Here is a 21,224-nt window from a genome sequence, read left to right as displayed (position 1 = left end):
AGAACTCAGATGGACAGTAGAGGTTTGATAAATATGGATTCTTCCACATCACGTTTTCAAAACAACATGTGGGGCTTGAAAATCTGAGTGATTATAGTTTTTGTGCATAATGATTCCGTATTTTACGTTATGTTCTGTAGCCTATGAACAATTTGCAGATAAGAACGAAAGCAAAAATTCTCCGTAATTGAAACATTCTCTCGCTATAGAGCGTATCTTTACAGCCGGGTCGTTTCCATCTTTGTGACCAAGTCCAGCCAAACTCGAGGGTGAATTTCGTCAGCAAAATGTCGAAACACTTTGAAGTTTCTAAACATCAGGAAACGATTGTAGTGAAAGTTGTCACTCTTCAGTGCACTCGAACGTCCTTTGTTACATCAAATTGCCTGCACGCTATCTTGTTTGCAAAACTAATTTTGTTCTCTAGAATGTTCACCTAAATGCCATGAGTTTTCCATATTCATCTAAATCACTCAATGAGGATGACCAAAATCACTAGTATCGCCATTTCGATTAAGTTTTATTTCGATTTGTGTGGCTAATCAGGTATCATATTTATTTCTCGTTCCTGTTTTTGGTTGATTTCCATTGGATTTTCTGTAAATTGTATCAGAGCGTGTCATTCTTCTGTTTCCGTAAAACGAACCGGTAAATTATTGTCAGAAAGCCTACCTGTGTTGATTGGTAAATTCATTACTTTTGTAACAATCCCGACTACTTTCTCAGAAATGTAGCCTAGGTCTTCTTTCTCTGTTTCCAATTGTAGTTTCAATGATTCAGTTTGTTCATCTCTTTAGCTCATCTTGGTATAGAGCTGCTCATTCTGTTCTTCCACTTATGTGATCACAGCACTCAGCACTACACTGTTTATCTTAGTTAACAATTGTCTTTATTCTGATGTTGACTCGTTTCAGAGTTTGAAATCACATCATCTACCATTTTATCTCATTCTAAACATGGATCGTTTTGTCGATGCAGTTCTGTCTCAACATTAAGGAAATTAGCCTAAATATTATTTATTATCGGCGGGAATTCATCACTTTTATACCACCTAACTTGTACTGACAAATTCAGTACCTAAGATTTCTTGTTATCCTTTGTCCTAGTACTTTCTTCCTGTGAGTTTTTTATCGTTAGCAACAATTCTACAATATTGACGTAACCATGTTAGACACCAGCACCAGTAAAAACCAACGCGGGTATAGTTAACACAAAAGAAGTTGACTCAAACAAGGGTTTTACCTTCGCTGGCGTAGCTTGTTGAGAAATGTCATTGTGTTGTGGTGTCTCATCTCCCACAGGTTCTTCCTCAAAGCCTAAACTTCCACTAGCAATGTCTTGTCCAACATTTTGATTCGATAATAGTTTGAGCCATTACTAATTTGTTGTAAATGTTAGACAAAACTAATTTCCCTTGGTGCTAAATCCTCGCTTTGAACTTTCCTTACTTCTCTCAAACGACAACTGGATCTAGTATTGCAAGCCGTAGAGCCTTTTTGTGACAGAAATAGAGTATAGTCCTAAGATTTCTATTAACCACAAAAAAGTCTATCACTCACACAATATCCATAATAGATAAACTGTCCCAGTTGTTATAATTAATAAAAAACAGCATATATGAAACAGTAACATGTAGAACCTGCACTACGATGGCTTCACTCTGCACGGTTACGTTTCACCAAATCACGACAATATCGAGCAAGTAACCCAAAAAACTATCTAAAATAGCACAATTTATGAAAATACAAGTGATAATACATAAAGAAGAATACATAAAATTGTTAAGGCTCTCGTAGCAACTTGTTGACAAAATGTCTTTTGGCTTCTGTCTCATGTTCTTCGGCCGACATTTGTTTGATAATTTTTCTGACTTTTCTCCAGCACGAGTGGCTGATATTGTCAAAGGTTCACCCTCCAAAGCTGGTGCTGGAGTTAGGATAAAGAAATGTTGGGTACGGCCTCCCTGCCATACATTCCCAGCGTGACGGACAGAATCGGCTGTATATTGCGCAAACACGGCTTAAAGGCTATTTATAAACCGACAAAGAAGATCAAAGTGTGTCTCAGTTCGGAAAGGGAGAAATAGGACCCACTTGAAAGGTCGGGAATATGCTATACACAATGTAAATGAGAAAAGTCCTACGTTGGAATGCCTGGACGATCAGTAAACATCAAGATCACTAAACATAAGCGACTTTGCAGGCTGGGGCAAGTGGCGAAATCGACTGTGACTAAGTACGCGCTGTGAGAGACACACCATATAATGAAATTCGCCGACAGGGAAATTCTAGCTGCAGGGTAAAGCTATTACACCCTCCTCTTCATGAAGGCTACGTAAATACACAAACATGACGAAAGCTTTAAGAAGAAGTAATGAAGCCACTGTATCTGTGGTGTAACGTTAAACTGAATAACGCAAATGGTGTGCTTATGTAAACATTATCTAATAAAAATAGTTGGCAAATCCAACTGAAATCATATAACTGAGTTCTAATCAACTTGAACCCGAAATAATTAGAAAACCTTAAAAAATTAGAAAACCTTACTAAATAATATATTCTTTGAAATTCTGTACTGTACAGTGCAGTGAACACCGTTACAATAAGTGACGTCAAAGTACGTGTCTTGCAATTCCAACACTAGCCGAGTAAAAATACTGCATGAAATGACTTTGAAAGAATAAGTATTCAAAATGTTTGTACTGAAATTCCCTGAAAATCTACGTCCACAAACTGGCTGAATGAAATTCCAAACATTCAATGATACACATGCGAACACATGAACACTGCACTATTAAGAAGAACAATATCTGAATAAAGAGACCTTTACTGAACTTTACCTGAAATAATGCTGAAGATAATTTTGGAATGCAATCCTTAACTATGAATGCGCTTACTGTGTCTTAACAGTGATGTAAAACTGGAACAAACAAATTTTGTGACTGATCTTGCAGCAACGGAAACTCTGTGCTGTTACAAAGTGATGAATATTAATATGCGCCACAGTAGCAAACCAGCTAAAGAAAAATCTTAATAAGTACAAAGCAAGAAAATATACAGCTATGCTAAGCACATCGTGCTTTACTTTGAGTGACTGTTCCCACAGGTGCAGCCTCGCGGGGTAGCCGCGCGGTTCGCGGATATCAATTGTGTTTTTTTAAATAGGAACCCCCATTTCTTATTACATTTTCGTGTAGTACATAAAGAAATATGAATGTTTTAGTTGGACTACTTTTTTCGCTTTGTGATAGTCACTAACATATGGCCCACAATTTTAGACGAACAGCTGGTAACAGGTAGGATTTTTTAAATTAAAATACAGAACGTAGGTACGTTTGAACATTTCATTTCGGTTGTTCCAATGTGATACATGTACCTTTGTGAACTTATCATTTCTGAGAACGCATGCTGTTACAGCGTGATTACCTGCAAATACCACATTAATGCAATAAATGCTCAAAATGATGTCCGTCAACCTCAATGCATTTGGCAATACGTGTAACGACATTCCTCTCAACAGCGAGAGATCGCCTTCCGTGATGTTCGCACATGCATTGACAATGCGCTGACGCATGTTGTCAGGCGTTGTAGGTGGATCACGATAGCAAATATCCTTCAACTTTCCCCACAGAAAGAAATCCGGGGACGTCAGATCCGGTGAACGTGCGGGATATGGTATGGTGCTTCGACGACCACTCCACCTGTCATGAAATCTGCTATTCAATACCGCTTCAACCGCACGCGAGCTATGTGCCGGACATCCATCATGTTGGCAGTACATCGGCATTCTGTCACGCAGTGAAACATCTTGTAGTAACATCGGTAGAACATTACGTAGGAAATCAGCATACATTGCACCATTTATATTGCCATCGATAAAACTGGGGCCAATTATCCTTCCTCCCATAATGCCACACCATACATTAACCCGCCAAGGTCGCTGATGTTCCACTTGTCGCAGCCGTCGTGGATTTTCCGTTGCCCAATAGTGCATATTATGCCGGTTTACGTTACCGCTGTTGGTGAATGACGCTTCGTTTCTAAACAGAACATGTGCAAAAAATCTGTCATCGCCCCGTAATTTCTCTTGTGCCCAGTGGCAGAACTGTACACAAAGTTCAAAGTAGTCGCCATGAAATTTCTGGTGCATGGAAATATGGTACGGGTGCAATCGATGTTGATGTAGCATTCTCAACACCGACGTTTTTGAGATTCCCGATTCTCGCGCATTTTGTCTGCTACTGATGTGCAGATTAGACACGACAGCAGCTAAAACACCTACTTGGGCATCATCATTTGTTGCAGATCGTGGTTGACGTTTCACATGTGGCTGAACACTTCCTGTTTCCTTAAATAACGTAACTATCCGGCGAACGGTCCGGACACTTGGATGATGTCATGCAGGATACCGAGCAGCATACATAGCACACGCCCGTTGGGCATTTTGATCACAATAGCCATACATCAACACAATATCGACGTTTTCTGAAATTGGTGAACGGAAAAAAAGGAACACGGGTAATGTATCACGAAGCAAATACCGTCCGCACTGGCGGAATGTTACGTGATACCACGTACTTATACGTTTGTGACTATTACAGCGCCGTCTATCGCACAGCGAAAAAAGTGGTCCAACTAAAACATTCATATTTCTTTACGTACTACACGAATATGTAATAAAAAATGGGGGTTCCTATTTTAAAAAACGCAGTTGATAGCCGTTTGAGCTATGGCAGCGCCATCTAGCGGGCCAACCATAGCGCCATCTGGTTTCCCCCTTCAAGTTAGACGAGTTTCGTTCTTTGTAGTTTTTTCGTTCGATGCTTATTTCGTGAGATATTTGGCCCGGTGAATATCAGTGGACCACCCTGTATACTGAGGTGACAAAAGTCATGAGATAGCGATATGCACATAAACAGATGACAGTAGTATCATGTACACACAGTATAAAAGGGCATTGCATTGGCGAAGCTGTTATTTATACTCAAGTGATTCAGGTGAAAACATTTCCCACATGATTATGGTCGCACAACGGCAGTTAACAGGCTTTGAACGCGGAATGGTAATTTGAGCTAGACGCTCGGGACAGTCCATTTCGGGATTCGTTAGGAAATTCAGTATTCTGAAATCGACAGTGTCAAGAGTGTGGCCAGAATACCACATTTCGGGCATTATCTCTGAGCACGAACGACGCAGTGGCCTACGTTGCGCTAACATACAAACAACACTACGTAAAAGAACCACAGGAATTAATGTGGGACGTACGACGAACGTATCCGTTAGGAAAGAGCGGCGAAATTTGGCGTTTGTGGGCTATGGGAGCACACGACCAACTCGGGTGCCTTTGCTAACAGCACGACGTCATCTGCAGCGCCTCTAATAGACTCGTGACCATATCGGTTGGATCCTAGACACTTGGAAAACCATTGTTTCGTCAAATGAGTCCCGATTTCAGTTGGTAAGAGCTGATGGTAGGGTTCCAGTGCGGTGCAGACTCCGCCTATCCATAGACCCAAGTTGTCAACAAGGCACTGTGCAAACTGGTGGTGGGTCCATAACGGTGTGGGCTGTGTTTACATGGAATGAGCCGAGCACTGACTGGAGATGATTGTAGCCTGCTACTTGGGCACCTTCTGCAGCCATTCGTGAACTTCATATTCGGGAACGACGATGGAATTTTTGTGGATCACAATGCGCCATTCACCGAGCCACAGTTGTTTGCGACTGGTTGGAAGAACATTCTGGACAATTCGAGCAAATGATTTGGCCGCCTAGAACACCCGACATGAATCCCGTCGAAAATTTTTGGGATATAATCGTGAGGTCAGTTTGTGCTCGAAATCGTGCACCAGCAACGTCATCGCAATTATCTGACGGCCGTAGGGGCAGCATGGCTCATTATTTTTTCAGGAGCTTCCAGTGACTTGTCAAGTCCATGCCAAGTTGACCTGCTGCCCGCCGGGCAAAATGGGGTCTGTCACAATATCCTAACTTCATGCATTCCATGACTTTTGTCACCTCACTACAGTACCTTACTGAAATGGTTAAGGAGTGGTGAATTTGTGACTCTGAGTCTAAGTTACGTAGTCAGGTAACTTTGTTTAATCATGTCTACACAGTCAAACTAATGGACCCTAATTAATAAAGAAAAAAATCGTATTAAATATTTACCTTTCTCAAACTCGTGAAAACTTACGCGCGAGGAAGTAATGCAGCGACAACATTGTCTTAATATCTTCACACTTTTCAAATCAGTCTTTACAAAATCGTACTTCAAAAAATAACATCCTCCGTGTTTGAATCTCTGTGTCGCGCTAGTTGTTTCCAGACCACTCAGCAGACTGACCAACATGTATTCTCTCACCTACTTGTACTCCACACAGAATGTTCACTGGCAATAACAGTGCTACTGACAATCAAAGATCACATTGTTTGCGCTCAGAACCTCCGTGGCATAGCATATCGACTGCTGGGGACTTCTCTTTGAAAAAATATCCAGTGTACAAGTATGAAGTCTAGCACATCGAACGAAAAGAGAGCTCACATCACCTTCATTGAATACCAAAAAATAAGCTAGAAAACTTACACATCTTTGACGGAAATAAAGTGGCAGTTGAATTCAGCAGCCCATCTCGTAACTGTTGACATCGAAAGAGCAGGCTTGTTACATATATTCACCCAATGGCAGATGAATTTCATTGGCGATAATCCATCAAAAACTAAGAAATTGTAATGGTATTCTATCCAGTATGTTAGGCCAAGGTTTTTATCAGAATGAAGTGGAACAAGTCAGTTTACAGGTTAAATGTAAGCAATTTATATGTGTGTATGGCTATATGCTGATGTAAATTTCATAAAAATTAACATACTAGTCTTAGTACCCATTTAACAAATGATTCATTTAATTTAGCTTTTTAACAGCTCATACTACCAGTTTTTAATTAAATTTTCATCTGTAGAATAAGAGCAGTTGTCCAGAATAAATGGTTTTGTAATAGATTTACTACATGGTTTGCTTCTTATCGGATATTAAATGCTATTGGACAAGTGATTAGATATTTGTGACTACATATTGAACTGATTTGAGTCACTGACAGCTGTAGTAATGAGTAATATAATGTCATTTGTTTCTTTGTTGTAGCTGTGAAAATTACTAATCTCCCAAAGCTTTAAAGATTCTTTATGGTGAATTCCATTATCGAATTACATATTGTGAGGAATTAATTGAAATGTCTAAATTCTTGAAGAAGTATCTTTACGATGACTGTGTTAGAAAATGACATATTACCATACTGTTCTCTTTTGTACAATTAATATTTTCTTTCAAATTCATGAATTACTCCAGAAAAGTGTGGCATAATTCGTAACTGAGAGGAAATTAGCAAAATTTTTTAAAGTAATCGTTTGTTTCCTAATCGAGCTGTTAAACAAGAAATAAAATTTGTTCAACATACTTGTTCAAGCAGCTTAGTAATACTGATGTTATTTTATTTGAAGTACAAGGTGCAGAAATGATATATCTAACGAAAGTGCAAATGTTCATTATACACAAAAAACGTCACAGATAGTTTGAAACACAAAGTTTGCATGTGGAGCTTTTCTGCAGGTTTGCTATCATATTTTGTCACAATGTAGAAAGGAAAAACATGTGACATACCAGACAATTATTGTGCATTATATCCATTGTACATATGCCATTTTTGCGAAGTACGACTTTTAGAAACATGGGAATCTTATAAATATTAATTAAATAATGAATAAATCGTTAGAAAAAGGTTTTGTAATATTATTTCACATGATCGAATTACGAAATGAACAAAACTAATAAAAATATTCAGAAAAAATGAAAAGAGTAATAACAAGCAGTTTTTCGTCTCATTCATTGCCCTCTTCTGCAAATGTTGTGGGCCACTTGAAAACTGTCTCTCAGAAGTCACTCTCTTCTGCAAGTATGTGTTTTACCAGTTTTTAAAGTCCCTCCCCTTCTTTATCGTTATTTTAACACTACTAGTGATGTATGCTTTTTGATGCTGTAAACTCAGAGATTTATTGTAGCATTTCAGAGAAAATATATTCTTTGTAGTACATCAATATATTTAAAAGCAACACTCATCCTTTAATATCTGATTTATATTCAATGTGCTTCAACTTGGACAGCAGCAAAGTAATTTTATTTTCATCTGAAGTACTTTTTCTGTTGTTTCATCTCAATGACACAGGTTTTTTTACTATCTGGACGCCATTCCTTGAAAGCTAGCTTATCATCTGAATTCACCACATTGATCTAGAAACTCTTTGCCTGTAGTTCTCCACAACAAACTCTTCTTACTATTGTGGCATTATGAGCAATGATTCTGTTATACAATTGAATGGTATATTTACTTTGCAAAAAGGGAACATCTGTGCTAGATACATTCATTCTGCATCTTTCACTATAGTCAATAACCAGCAATATCAAGATCCAATGGGCATATGTGTGATCTATGTATGCAGTGCATAGAGTTACACTACAACTAACTAAAGGTTGATGCAAAAAATCAAAATTTGTTAGATATACCCTCTTTGTACCTTGTAGTTAATTTGTGGTAAAGCACTGAATACACTGTGTTGTTCCGAAATTAAGAGAAAACCAGTTAATAATTTTTAAAGGACATTGCTCAGTTTGAGAAATCTTAAAAAGTTTTTCTGTTACTCTGAAGAACAATTTTAATCATTCTTTCTGATTGTTTCATTCAAAGAACATTACTGATAACACTTTTGTCAGCTGCAAAACTACTAACTCTGCATGACATATATTAAGTGGAAGGCCATTTTCATATATAAGGAGTAAGAGTGGACATAAAATTGAACCCTGTAGGACTCAGTTTCTGATTTCTCCCTTCTCACGAAAAGTTTGTCTCTCCAACATCGATTCAATTGCTGCATTATTTTTTTGTGTATGATTGAAACTAGTTGTCCATAAAATCACGAATTCCATTAATTTATTTTTGTACTGTTAATGTATAACTGAATATTGCAGTCAAGAAACCCCACTGAAATCCAAACTGTGATATACTAAGTAAATTGTTTCATTTTAGTGCAACTACATAACATGACTATGTTAAAAAATGTAAAAACAAAATTTGGCTGCTAATCATAGATAAGTTTTACTTATGCTTCTGCACATCATGTACAAAAAAAATTCTTTGTTGTTAATATCACTTTAGTGTCAGGCTGAGGAATTTTAATCTGTCCTTCATATGTGCTCCAAGCTCAAGCGTTGCTTCCTAGGTAATGAGGCTATATTAAATCAATATGTTATTGTTATGTGCATATGGACCCTGTCGGATCAGGCATTACATTTATGATTCGCCTTTCTAATAGCCCACATATCTTTCATTCTTTCTCCAAGTGCTTTCTTCCTTTCTTCTGACCACTTGGTCCCTGACCTTTTTGGGACTACAATCTCTGGATTTACTATCCTTCTGTTTATCTTCTGACGGTAAAGTTTCGTGTCTAGAATGTCCAGTGTTCCTATCTGTGACTTTTCCAAGTCATATCTGACTTCTTCTACCGATGGAATGTTCTTCAGTTTTGCAGTGTATGTCAAAATCTTGAGAGTTAGCCTGGAAGATGGGAGTATATGAATGTGTCCATAGAATTTCAGCCTTCGTTTCCTAATATCTGCGGCAAGGTTGGATGGTTCTTCTGTTGCTTTGCGCAATTAGAGTCTATACCCCTCTTCTGTTTTATCTAGTCCCAGCATTTTCCTCATGATCTTTCTTTCCTCCTTCAAGATGTTCTCCAGATCGCCTTTTCTATTAAGTACCAAGGGTTTTGCTCACGTACAGCTCTTCACGTTTAATCACTATATTATAATGTTCGATTTTGTATGGATGGACATAACTTAATCATAGCTAACACTTGGTTCAAGAATCATAAAAGAAAGTTGCTTACATGGAAGAATCCTGGAGACACTAGAAGGTATCAGATAGATTATATAATGGTAAGACAGAGATTTAGGAACCAGGTTTTAAACTGTAAGACATTTCCAGGGGCAGATGTGGACTCTGACCACAATCTATTGGTTATGAACTGTAGATTAAAACTGAAGAAACTGCAAAAAGATGGGAATTCAAGGAAATAGGACCTGGATAAACTGACTAAGCAAGAGGTTGTACAGAGTTTCAGGGAGAGCATAAGTGAACAATTGACAGGAATGGGGGAAAGAAGTACAGTAGAAGAAGAATGGGTAGCTCTGAGGGATGAAGTAGTGAAGGCAGCAGAGGATCAAGTAGGCAAAAAGACGAGGGCTAGTAGAAATCCTTGGCTAACAGATGAGATATTGAGTTTCATTGATGAAAGGAGAAAATATAAAAATGCAGTAAATGAAGCAGGCAAAAAGGAATATAAGCGTCTCAAAAATATCACAGATCGACAGGAAGTGCAAAATGGCTAAGCAGGGCTGGCTAGAGGACAAATGTAAAGATGTAGAGGCTTATCTCACCAGGGGTAAGATAGATACTGCCTACAACAAAATTAAAGACACCTTTGGAGAAAAGAGAACCACTTGTATGAATTTCATGAGCTCAGATGGAAACCCAGTTCTAAGCAAAGAAAGAAAGCAGAAAGGTGGGAGGAGTATATAGAGGGTCTATACAAGGGCGATGTACTTGAGAACGATTTGGAAATGGAAGAGGATGTAGATGAAGATGAAATGGGAGATACGATACTGCGTGAAGAATTTGACATAGCACTGAAAGACCTAAGTCGAAACAAGGCCCAGGGAGTAAACAACATTCTATTAGAACTACTGACGGCCATGGGAGAACCAGTCCTGACAAAACTCTACCATCTGATGAGCAAGATGTATGAGACAGGCGAAATACCCTCAGACTTAAAGAAGAATTCCAATCCCAAAGAAAGCAAGTGTTGACAGATGTGAAAATTACCGAACTATCTGTTTAATAAGTCACAGCTGCAAAACACTAACACGAATTCTTTACAGACGAATGTAAAAACTGGTAGAAGCCAACTTCGGGGAAGACCAGTTTGGATTCCGTAGAAATATTGGAACACAATACTGACCCTACGACTTATCTTAGAAGAAAGATTAAGGAAAGGCAAATCTACGTTTCTACCATTTGTAGACTTAGAGAAAGCTTTTGACAATGTTGACTGGAATACTCTCTTTCAAATTGTAAAGGTGGCAGGTGTAAAATACAGGGAGCGAAAGGCTATTTACAATTTGTGCAGAAACCAGATGGCAGTTATAAGAGTCGAGGGGCATGAAAGAGAAGCAGTGGTTGGGAAGGGAGTGAGACACGATTTTAGCCTCTCCCCGTTGTTATTCAATCTCTATATTGAGCAAGCAGTAAAGGAAACAAAAGAAAAATTCGGAGTAGGTATTAAAATCCATGGAGAAGAAATAAAAACTTTGAGGTTCGCCGATGACATTGTAATTCTGTTAGGACAGTGTCTTGAAAGGAGGATATAAGATGAACATCAACAAAAGCAAAACGAGGTCGAATTAAGTCGGGTGATGCTGAGGGAATTAGATTAGGAAATAAGACACTTAAAGTAGTAAAGGAGTTTTGCTATTTGGGGAGCGAACTAACTGATGATGGTCAAAGTAGAGAGCATATAAAATGTAGACTAGCAATGGAAAGGAAAGCGTTTCTGAAGAAGAGAGATTTGTTAACATCGAGTATAGATTCAAGTGCCAGGAAGTCGTTTCTGAAAGTATTTGTATGGACTGTAGCCATGTATGGAAGTGAAACATGGACGATAAATAGTTTGGACAAGAAGAGAATAGAAGCTTTTGAAATGTGGTGCTACAGAAGAATGCTGAGGATTAGATGGGTAGATCACATAACTAATGAGGAGGTATTGATTAGAATTGGGGAGAAGAGGAGTTTGTGGTACAACTTGACAAGTAGAAGGGACCGGTTGGTAGGACATGTTCTGAGGCATCAAGGGATCACAAATTTAGCATTGGAGGGCAGAGGGTAAAACTCGTAGAGGGAGACCAAGAGATGAATACACTAAGCAGATTCAGAAGGATACAGGTTGCAGTAAGTACTGGGAGATGAAGAAGCTTGCACAGGATAGGGTAGCATGGAGAGCTGCATCAAACCAGTCTCAGGACTGAAGACCACAACAACAACAACAACATGGATGGACATACGTTTCTTGTTGTAGTTTTCACGCGTTCACCCATTTGCTCGTTTGAGCTTTTGTAACCGAACTTTCTGTACCTTCTTTTCCAACCCTGTTGGTTCTATGATCTCACCGAGGTATTTGAAGTGTGGACCTCATTTGATCTGCCCGTGTTTTGTGTTCCGTTCCTGAATGTCGAATTTAGTGCAGATGAACTTGGTCTTCTCGAATGAAATTTGTGGTCCAGTTTTCTCATCGCATTCCTTGACGACTTCAATCTCTTTGAGCGCTGCATTTTCGCAGGCCGCTAGTATCGGTAGGTCGCCTGCGAAAGCTTAACAACTGACATTGATGTCATCATTCTTGAAAGGGTTTCCAGTGGTCCTGGGTTTTCAATTCTTTCTCCCAATCTCTGGTGACTTTATCCAGAGCAAGGTTGAAGAGCAGTGGTGACAATCCTTCACCTTGTCGCACACCGCTCTTTATCTCAAAGGACTCTGACAATTCGCCCATGAATTTCACTTTTGACTTCGTGCCCGTGAGTTCTTCCTCGATGAGTCTTAATGTCTTTCGATGAAGTCCTTGTTCTTCTAAGATGTTAAAGAGGGACTGTCGATCGACTGGATCATATGCCTACTTGAAGTCGACGAACATACAGATGATCGGAGAGCTTCAGGTTGCTCTATATGTCAATAGCATCTTCAAACTAAAAATTTGTTCAACACAAGAATGCCCCGGTCGAAAACCGGCTTGATAGTCACCAATTTTGTTTTCAAGATGTTCTTGTGGTCTCTGAAGAAGGCACACAGATAGAATTTTGTAGATGACTTCAAGGAAAGAACTTCCTCTGTAGTTACCTTTCTTGTGTAACGGATGGATGAGTGCACATTTCCATTCTTCAGGTACCTTTTCCATTTTCCAGATGTCTATGATGATTTGTGTGAGCTCCTCAAGTGTATTTTGGCCTATGTTCTTCAATAGTTCTGCAACTATTCCATCTTCTCCAGATGCCCTGTTATTCTTGAGTCTGAAGATGTGTCTATGGATATCTTCTTTGGTAGCTGGTGGAGATTCTGGGTTTAGTTTCTGGGTTTAGTTTGGGCTATCTTGATGTGGACTCCTGGCAGTTGAATAGCTCTGAGAAATACCGAAACAATTCTCTACAATTATCTCGGTTGGTCAGCGCGAGTTTGTCGCCCGGTTTTTCGGCAACGTAAGTTTTGAGGGGTGTATCCTCGAATCCTCCCTGCGAACGTCCTGTAAAAGTCTCGAGTATTGTGATCTCGGGAGTCTTTTTCTATCGAGTTCAGCCGGTCCTTCACGTGCCTCCTCTTTGTTTGTCTGATAATTTTTGAGGCTTTTTTCTGGTCTGAATATAATGTTGTTGAGCATCCAGTGACTTCATAGAGTTAGATTTGTGGAAAGCCCCCTTTCGTTCTTCCAGTGTTTCTTCACATGCGGAGTCCCACCACGGGTGTTTCGTATTCTTCTTCAATGGTACTGCCTCTTTGGTTCTCTTGATTATCTTGTTACGGAATTGATGCCAGGTGCCTGCCTTTCCCTTTTACAATTCTTCTTTTATGTTGCTTTCTTTGATCTTTTTGGTGATGATTTTTTGAAAATGAGTTTTCTTGTGGTGGATTCTTTTCGGAGTAAATTTCACTTTGATCCGTACTACATAGTGGTCAGAGTCAATGTTGGCTCCTCTTCGGACTTGCAAGTCATGAATTTCCTTCAGTGAAGAGTGTGCGATGGCCACATGGTAAATCATTATAAGTAATAAGTGGGGTTTTTACTGACTCACATTTCCTTTACTAATGCGTAGCTTCTCCTCGAGAAAGTCAACTTCAGATTCTAAACGCTTCCGATACTGAAATGTAACGATTCATGACTGTCTTGCATCGCTGTCTCTCTAAAACCAAACGTTTTTGCCCTTCCTTTCCTGAAGCCATATCATACAAATCTTGGCAGCCTTCCATCAATAAGTCATCGTCTTATACCTTATCATTCCTCAGCCAGATGACTTAATGTTTCTTTCCATTGTAATCTTCACACACGCGCCCAACCCTCCATTTCATCTTCTATATGTGTCTCATCTTTCTTTTTCTCCTGCTTTTTTCTTGTTCACGGATCAGATATGTGCACAAATAGTGGAAGTGATTCGGTAAAGAATTTTTTATCATTGTTGCTGCATGATGTTTACTGACCTATAACAAAAGAGCAGCTAGTTTAATAGTTGCAAAATGACTGCCCATGTCACAGTGACTAATTTTAATACACCTCTCTCTGTCACAGGCACACAGCAACAAATGTAAACCTCCTTTTATGTTATTTTAGTTATTTTGCAGCTATCTAACTCGAGTATTAGAGCTTTATCTAGAGAACAGTGTTTGTTACGAAATAAACCTGACATTGTGCCTCATGCGAAAGCGCGTATCTTATACTTTTCAAATGCTGAACTTCCTCAATTATAAAATGGAAAATATCATTTTGAAATAATAACAGTACAAATCAATGTTATTGAATTGACAGTTAAGTACGTTTCACATTAATACCGAAGTAAGCATTTCTGTGTTGCATCTTCCACATTAATTTAACAGATAATCACTGACAGCGAAAGCCTTTTTCAATTACCTACTAATAGCAATATTTTCCGCCACGGAAGTTACTGATTAACAAACACGGAGCTCTCTCGATCACAACAGTAGCCCCAAAAAGGATCCCCTGCACACGCACACACACACACACACACTCTGTGTGTGACCAGTAATGCTTGGGCAGTATGCTGGCGTTGAAAGCAGGACAGTGCCCCCGGCAGAGAAAAGGCGCACTCATTTTCGAAAATTCCAGAATTCAGAATTCAGGGAGCACAATGTTACTACGCCATAACAGATAGCAGGACTACTTACATAGTAGAGATGTAGGTGAAAACATTTTTGACCAAACGAAACCGGAAGTAATCCCTTTAACAAGAAGACTGTTTAAACTTGCGGAAAAGCTTGAAATTGAAGCATCCAATTTGTTTAAAATTGATAAAATCAATATAATTTTCGATTTTTACCACTCACTAAATTAATAATCACCTCGTTTGTTAAGCACTAGGTTACGTTTCAGTGGCTTACACATGGAACACACGGTTCCCAGTTTCCAACAACAGTCGTTTCTTCCACACTAGTGAGCATAGTTTCTGTGGTGTCACCGCCAGACACCACACTTGCTAGGTGGTAGCTTTAAATCGGCCGCGGTTCATTAGTACATGTCGGACCCGCGTGTCGCCACTGTGTGATCGCAGATCGAGCGCCACCACAAGCCAGGTCTCGAGATACGGACTAGCACTCGCCCCAGTTGTACGGACGACGTAGCTAGCGACTATACTGACGAAGCCTCGCTCCTTTGCCGAGCCGATAGTTAGAATAGCCTTCAGCTAAGTCAATGGCTACAAACTAGCAAGGCGCCATTAGTACCATTGCATGTATCTAAAGAGTCTCACTTGTATCGCCACAATCTCCAGATGTACCAAAAGGATGGATTAAAGTTAAGTATTCCAGAAGCTACGTACTTTTCTTCATAGCATTCATTACGTATCCTGTTTCAGACCTCACGCCATCCTGCTTTAACTTAGCGCGTGCCTTTCGGCTTCCTCTCATTGTGTCTAGGCTGTCTTGTCTAGACACAACAGTTTCAGCATCCAGTGCCTTGCAGTTCTTCCGTTTATTTACAATTAATAGCTGAAGCACATACTAATTACTACAAACAGGAAAAGTAAACTGGATTTGCAGCAATATTCTTTTGTAGCTGTGGGGTTATTTTACTATATTTCAGATGTCAATTACAGGTGCAAATTCTTATGGAAATGTACAAGTCACTTTAAAACATTACAGATTCGTGCAGATTCTGTGCTGGAGGCAAACGATTTGCTGGATTCTCGAACTTAAAGAATAGATGTACTGGGCTATCTAGCACCATCTTTATCGATATACGAGTATTTTAAAATGTGATAAGTGTCTGCAGAGCGTAAGGGAGATATTTTTCATGTGACAAAGAATTTTGCATAGAAAATAAAAGTAACATTTCTCTACTCTGTTTAATGTTTAAACGAGAAACTTTCATTTCTCTAGAATATTTCTCGTTCTACTGCTAATGGTATTTATTCCATGTCTTCTAATCCAATTCCATAAAAATATTTGTCAAGCTCTCAATCATATTCTGTTTACCTTTTTTTTTTTTTTTTTTTTTTTTTTGGTACCTCAAATATTTTTCCAGGTCATTGTGTCTCGTGGTACAACTTCATTCTCACATTTCCTTACAGCTGAATTATATTCGGAAAGTAACTTCAAGTAGTATGAGGTACAAATTTGATGTTCCGCTTCTGTTCTGTGTATGACACAGCAATGATATTGGTAATTAGTAGAGCTCTTGGATAAATTGAATAACCTATGAGTAAAGAGGAACATATTTTGTGACTAACTTAGAGCAAAGAAGAAAACTTATATCCCGACTTCTCATATAATTTTGTGTGGGGAAATCAACATTTCGATAAATAAATTTAAAAAATTCTTTGTGACAAGCCTGAAAGAATAAACACCGCATATATACTTTTTCAGATGCGTTTTATTGTTTCCGAAATAACGATTGACACTCATAACACTTTAAACATTATAGTGAGGTTTTGCAACGTTTGGAATTTTCAGTTAATTTAGGACAGATTAAGTATTGGAAATTCCTAGTCAGATGTTCTTTTTCTCTTTAATAGATACCTTATTATTCTTGCGAGACTAACTGAAAGGCTGGAGAAAAACAAGTTTCTAAATTAATTTGATAACTGGAATACGAATTCAGAGGTTCACAAAGGATATCTAATTTACTAAGACGATACGTTTGTCACATACATTTTGGTACAGATTAATAGATTGATTTTTGGACTGTATTAGGCTTTTCTTCGTCACATTCTGTCTCGCAGGATGCCAATCAAGGAAAGCGGTCAAGGGAGAGAGTGAGGAATTTGGATGGCTCAGCTGGAGCATTGTTGCCCTTGAAGAATAATCGTTCGTATTCGATTCCTGATCGATTTAATATATCATTAGGGTTAATTTTGATACACATTTCACGACGCAATGAAAATTTAAACCAAATATATGAAACTTTGATCAATGGCTTTAACTGCATGTTTTATTGAAATAACACTTCCTTAATAAATCATGTAACTTCAAAAAAACTGACAGTATTTTGAGGTGCTATAACAATGTGTTTAATGCACTTCATTTCTCTTTCTCTTTCAGATTACCAGAGAAAGTAAAAAGACGTCCTTCGAAAATGGGTATGTGAAACTCTGAAGATGTCTTCCCAGCTACGTATTGAGTTTTCACAAGCTGTATCCGTAATGTTCAAACACAGTCGATTTGTCAAGGACGGAAACATTCAATAGTTGATGAGATGACACAGTACCAGACGAAGTGAGAAATAGAATTGCCGTGAAGGACGTTATTGTCAGGAAATTAAACAAAATGGGTAAGTTTTAATTCATTACTGGCCCAATGATAGCAAAAAGTTAATTGCTTATCCCAGTTACAGCGAAAATTCCACTTGTTTAACATATTACTCGAGCACGACGTGACAGATGGATGGGTATTGGAAAGTGTTGTCCTGTTATTAGGAGGAAGAGAAGAATGTTTTCCTATAATATTGTGGTATAAGTTCCAAGGCGGCCAGAAGTACAAAAATGCGTCCCTACAGGAGAGAGCTATCAGTACGTTACGGAAGATATTAGTTTTCCTGGAAAGTAATTATGACTGTCTTGTGGCCGAAACAACGTGGAGCTATTTCGAACATTTTCCTTTGAAACGCTATAGTAATGAAGCTACAAGAATATGCAGTCATTTAAGGATAATGTGAAGGACATTGACTGGAGAGGAGGAGGAAGAGGACACTGACATCCCGCTAGACACTGATATGGTTGATGGCAACCCCATCATCATCTCTCAAGCTCTTCTAAAATCCTAGGTCCCCCCACTTGTAACTTAGTCTTCTTACGCTAGTTTCTTGTTTACCCTCCTTTTCTTAATTCTGCATACACTTAACGAGCCTTTCGCTCCTCATGTTTGAAACTTTGAAACTATTCTTTCCTCGTATCTTTCTCTCTCTCTCTCTCTCTCTCTCTCTCTCTCTCTTTCTCCCTCACCTCTCAGCTTCTCTTTTGTGTGTTGTGGTGTGGACTTCAGATCGAAGACTTTTATAATATAATGCGTGTTTGTGTGTGTGTGTGTGTGTGTGTGTGTGTGTGTGTGTGTGTGTGTGTGTTGGTGGGTGGGCGGTTGGATGGGTGGGTCAGAGGATGGGTGGCTGTGTGGGTGGGTGGGCATGTGGGTAGTGTGTGTTTGAGTGGGTGGGCATGTAGGTGTATAGGTGTGTGTTGTGGAGGGGGGGGGGGTTGTGTGGACGTGTGTTTCACGCCATGTGAATGAAGAAGCGGGAATTGGAAATGAAGAACAGGAAAAAAAACATGGGATATTAAGATTCAACGTCCTGTATTAGACGGTTTAGGGAAATCACCAAATATGAAGATGAAGACTGGCGCACGCGAATTTGAACCGCTGTCATCCCGAAACGAATGCATTGTCTTCCCACTGACCTCCTTGGTTGATGAGCGACAAAAGACTCTCATTCACCACGGGTTAACACAAACCTCTCCTCCGATTTCATTTTCTACTTAAAGTGAATGTCAATTTTATAGGAAGATCGTACATTTGGAAATTTGTGGTAAGGTCTTATGGGACCAAACTGCTGAGGTCATCGGTCCCTAGGCTTACACACTACTTAATCTAACTTAAACTAATTTACGCTATGGACAACACACACACCAAAGCGCGAGGAAGGACTCGAACCTCCGACGTGGGGAGCCGCGCGAACCGTGACAAGACGCCTAAGAAGGCGTGGCTACCCCGCGTGGCGATAGGAATTTTACTACGGCTTTTACGAAATTATATCTATGCAAGAAGCTGACTTATATATTGCACTAAATACTTTTCCATTATTAGAACTATAATTTGGAAGTAAATCATACCACTGTATCAATGTGGCAGCATGTAGACTGACGAGTCACATTAACGCGATCACTTGCCAAAAGCGTAGATAGCCGTGCAGGAAGAGAGTCACTGAGGTTCTGGTAGTACCGGCAGGGATGGTGAGCCATCGCGACTCCAGACCGTGGTCAGCTGCGCTAAGTTACTTGGTTGAGGAACCGTGGCGCGTAGTTCCTGAGCGAGGTCGACCCACAGATTCTCTATTGTGTTTAAACCCCAGACTTTGGTGGCCAGGGGAGTACGGTAAACTTACCCTAGTTCTCTTCGAGCCACGAACATACAATGAGAAGTGTGTGACTCACTGCAGTCTTCTCCTGACAGGCGCCATTATACCGTGAAAAACGAACTGCATATAGGGATGAACATGTCACCCGAGGATAGATGCACATTGGTGTTGGTCTACTGCGCCTTCCACTATGACGAGATCTCCCACACAATGACACGAAAACATTCCCCAGACCATAACGCTCCCTCGTCAGGTCTGGACCTTTCCGACGACAGTTGCAGGTGTTTTGTTTTCCGACGTTTCACGCCTTACACGCTAACAGCCATCTGTGCAAGGTAACATAAAACGCCACCTGTCACCACTCAGTTGCGGTACTGGCGGGCAAACTCCAGCCTTAGTCGCTGCTGGACAACAGTCATCATGGGTGCATGAACCAGGCTGCTGGTGTGGAGTCCCGAGCGCAGCAACTTCCGCTGAACGGACGAGAGTTCCATGGTTCATCTGGGTGGGCAGTTGCTCAGTAGTTGCACGTCTATTCGCCTGTCATATCTCCTCAACTGTCGATAACCACTGTTATCTACAGTCCGTAGTGCACCATGGTTACCTTGGCGTCGGTTTTAGATAGCACCATTTTGCCACGTAGGGTACACTTTAACGGCGGCGGCACGCGAACAGACTCAGCCGTTGCTGGTACGCTTCCACCCTTGGCCCGAAAGCTAATGATCATGTCCTATTGGACGTTAGGTAAATGCTCCGTTTCCGCATTGCGTCAACGATTGCACTGTTTCCCGCGTCCTTCCGACATACCTTATATATCCTCCATTGCTGTTGCTGCCACCTGCCGCATGTGAGTGTTTCTTGCATGTTGACGTCGAACACAGACGGTAGTCACGTTAATATGACTGGACGGTGGAGATGTGACACATAGCCATTTGAAAGTTATGACTTGCTATCTCTATTACTCTATGAATCACTATAACGCAGGTAACAGAGGCCATGAAGTGGTTTCCGCTTCCCGCATGTGGATATACCCTAGAAAGAATGATTCGTTAACGTCTTTGAGCACGCTGTTTGTAGTAACTTCAGACTTTAGCGGCCGTGAGCGAGCAACAGACTGTCCCATTAGAAAGAGGCAGTACCCAGTTATTTGACAGAAACGGTCATCTGAAGCGAGAAACTTTACATGGACATATCCCTTATTCCAAATTCTTTTTCAAACCAGAACGCAGTTAACGTATTCTCTTATTTATTTTCGTTATAACTTCATATCTTGTCAGTTTTACACTTGTACATACACTATGTGATCAAAAGTATCCGGACACCTGGCTGAAAATTACTTACAAGTTCGTGGCGCCCTCCATCGGTAATGCTGGAATTCAGTATGAGGTCGACCCACCCTTAGCCTTGATGACAGCTTCCACTCTCGCAGGCATACGCTCAATCAGGTACTGGAATGTTTCTTGGAGAATGGCAGCGCTTTCTTTATCAGTGCTGCGCTAAGGAGAGGCATCAATGTCGGTCGGTGCGGCGTGGCACGAAGTCGGCGTTCCAAAGCATCCCAAAGGTGTTCTACAGGATTCAGGACAGGACTCTGTGCAGGCTAGTCCATTACAGGGATGTTATTGTCGTGTAACCACTCCACCGCAGGCCGTGCACTATGAACAGGTGCTTGGTCGTGCTGAAAGAAGCAATCGCCATCCCCGAATTGCTCTTGAACAGTGGGAAGCAAGAATGTACTTAAAACGTCAATGTAGGCCTGTGCCATGACAGTGACACGCAAAA

General features: G+C 40.1%; 2 long non-coding RNA genes across 2 annotated transcripts in view; both read left to right on the top strand.

Moving 5' to 3' along the window:
• LOC124596069 overlaps window positions 1-17,632 on the top strand; it is a 57,803-nt gene extending 40,171 nt beyond the window's left edge. Inside the window, exon 3 of the long non-coding RNA XR_006978278.1 lies at window positions 17,417-17,632. This is a non-coding gene — a long non-coding RNA (uncharacterized LOC124596069). The remainder of the gene's footprint in view (window positions 1-17,416) is intronic.
• LOC124596068 overlaps window positions 1-21,224 on the top strand; it is a 236,909-nt gene that overhangs the window by 206,065 nt on the left and 9,620 nt on the right. The gene's annotated exons all lie outside the window — the stretch shown is intronic.

The sequence above is a fragment of the Schistocerca americana genome, chromosome 2, assembly GCF_021461395.2.
Source record: "Schistocerca americana isolate TAMUIC-IGC-003095 chromosome 2, iqSchAmer2.1, whole genome shotgun sequence".
NCBI lineage: Eukaryota > Metazoa > Arthropoda > Insecta > Orthoptera > Acrididae > Schistocerca > Schistocerca americana.
Note: the sequence above shows the minus strand (reverse complement) of the source record. Positions and strands in the feature narration are given on the sequence as shown.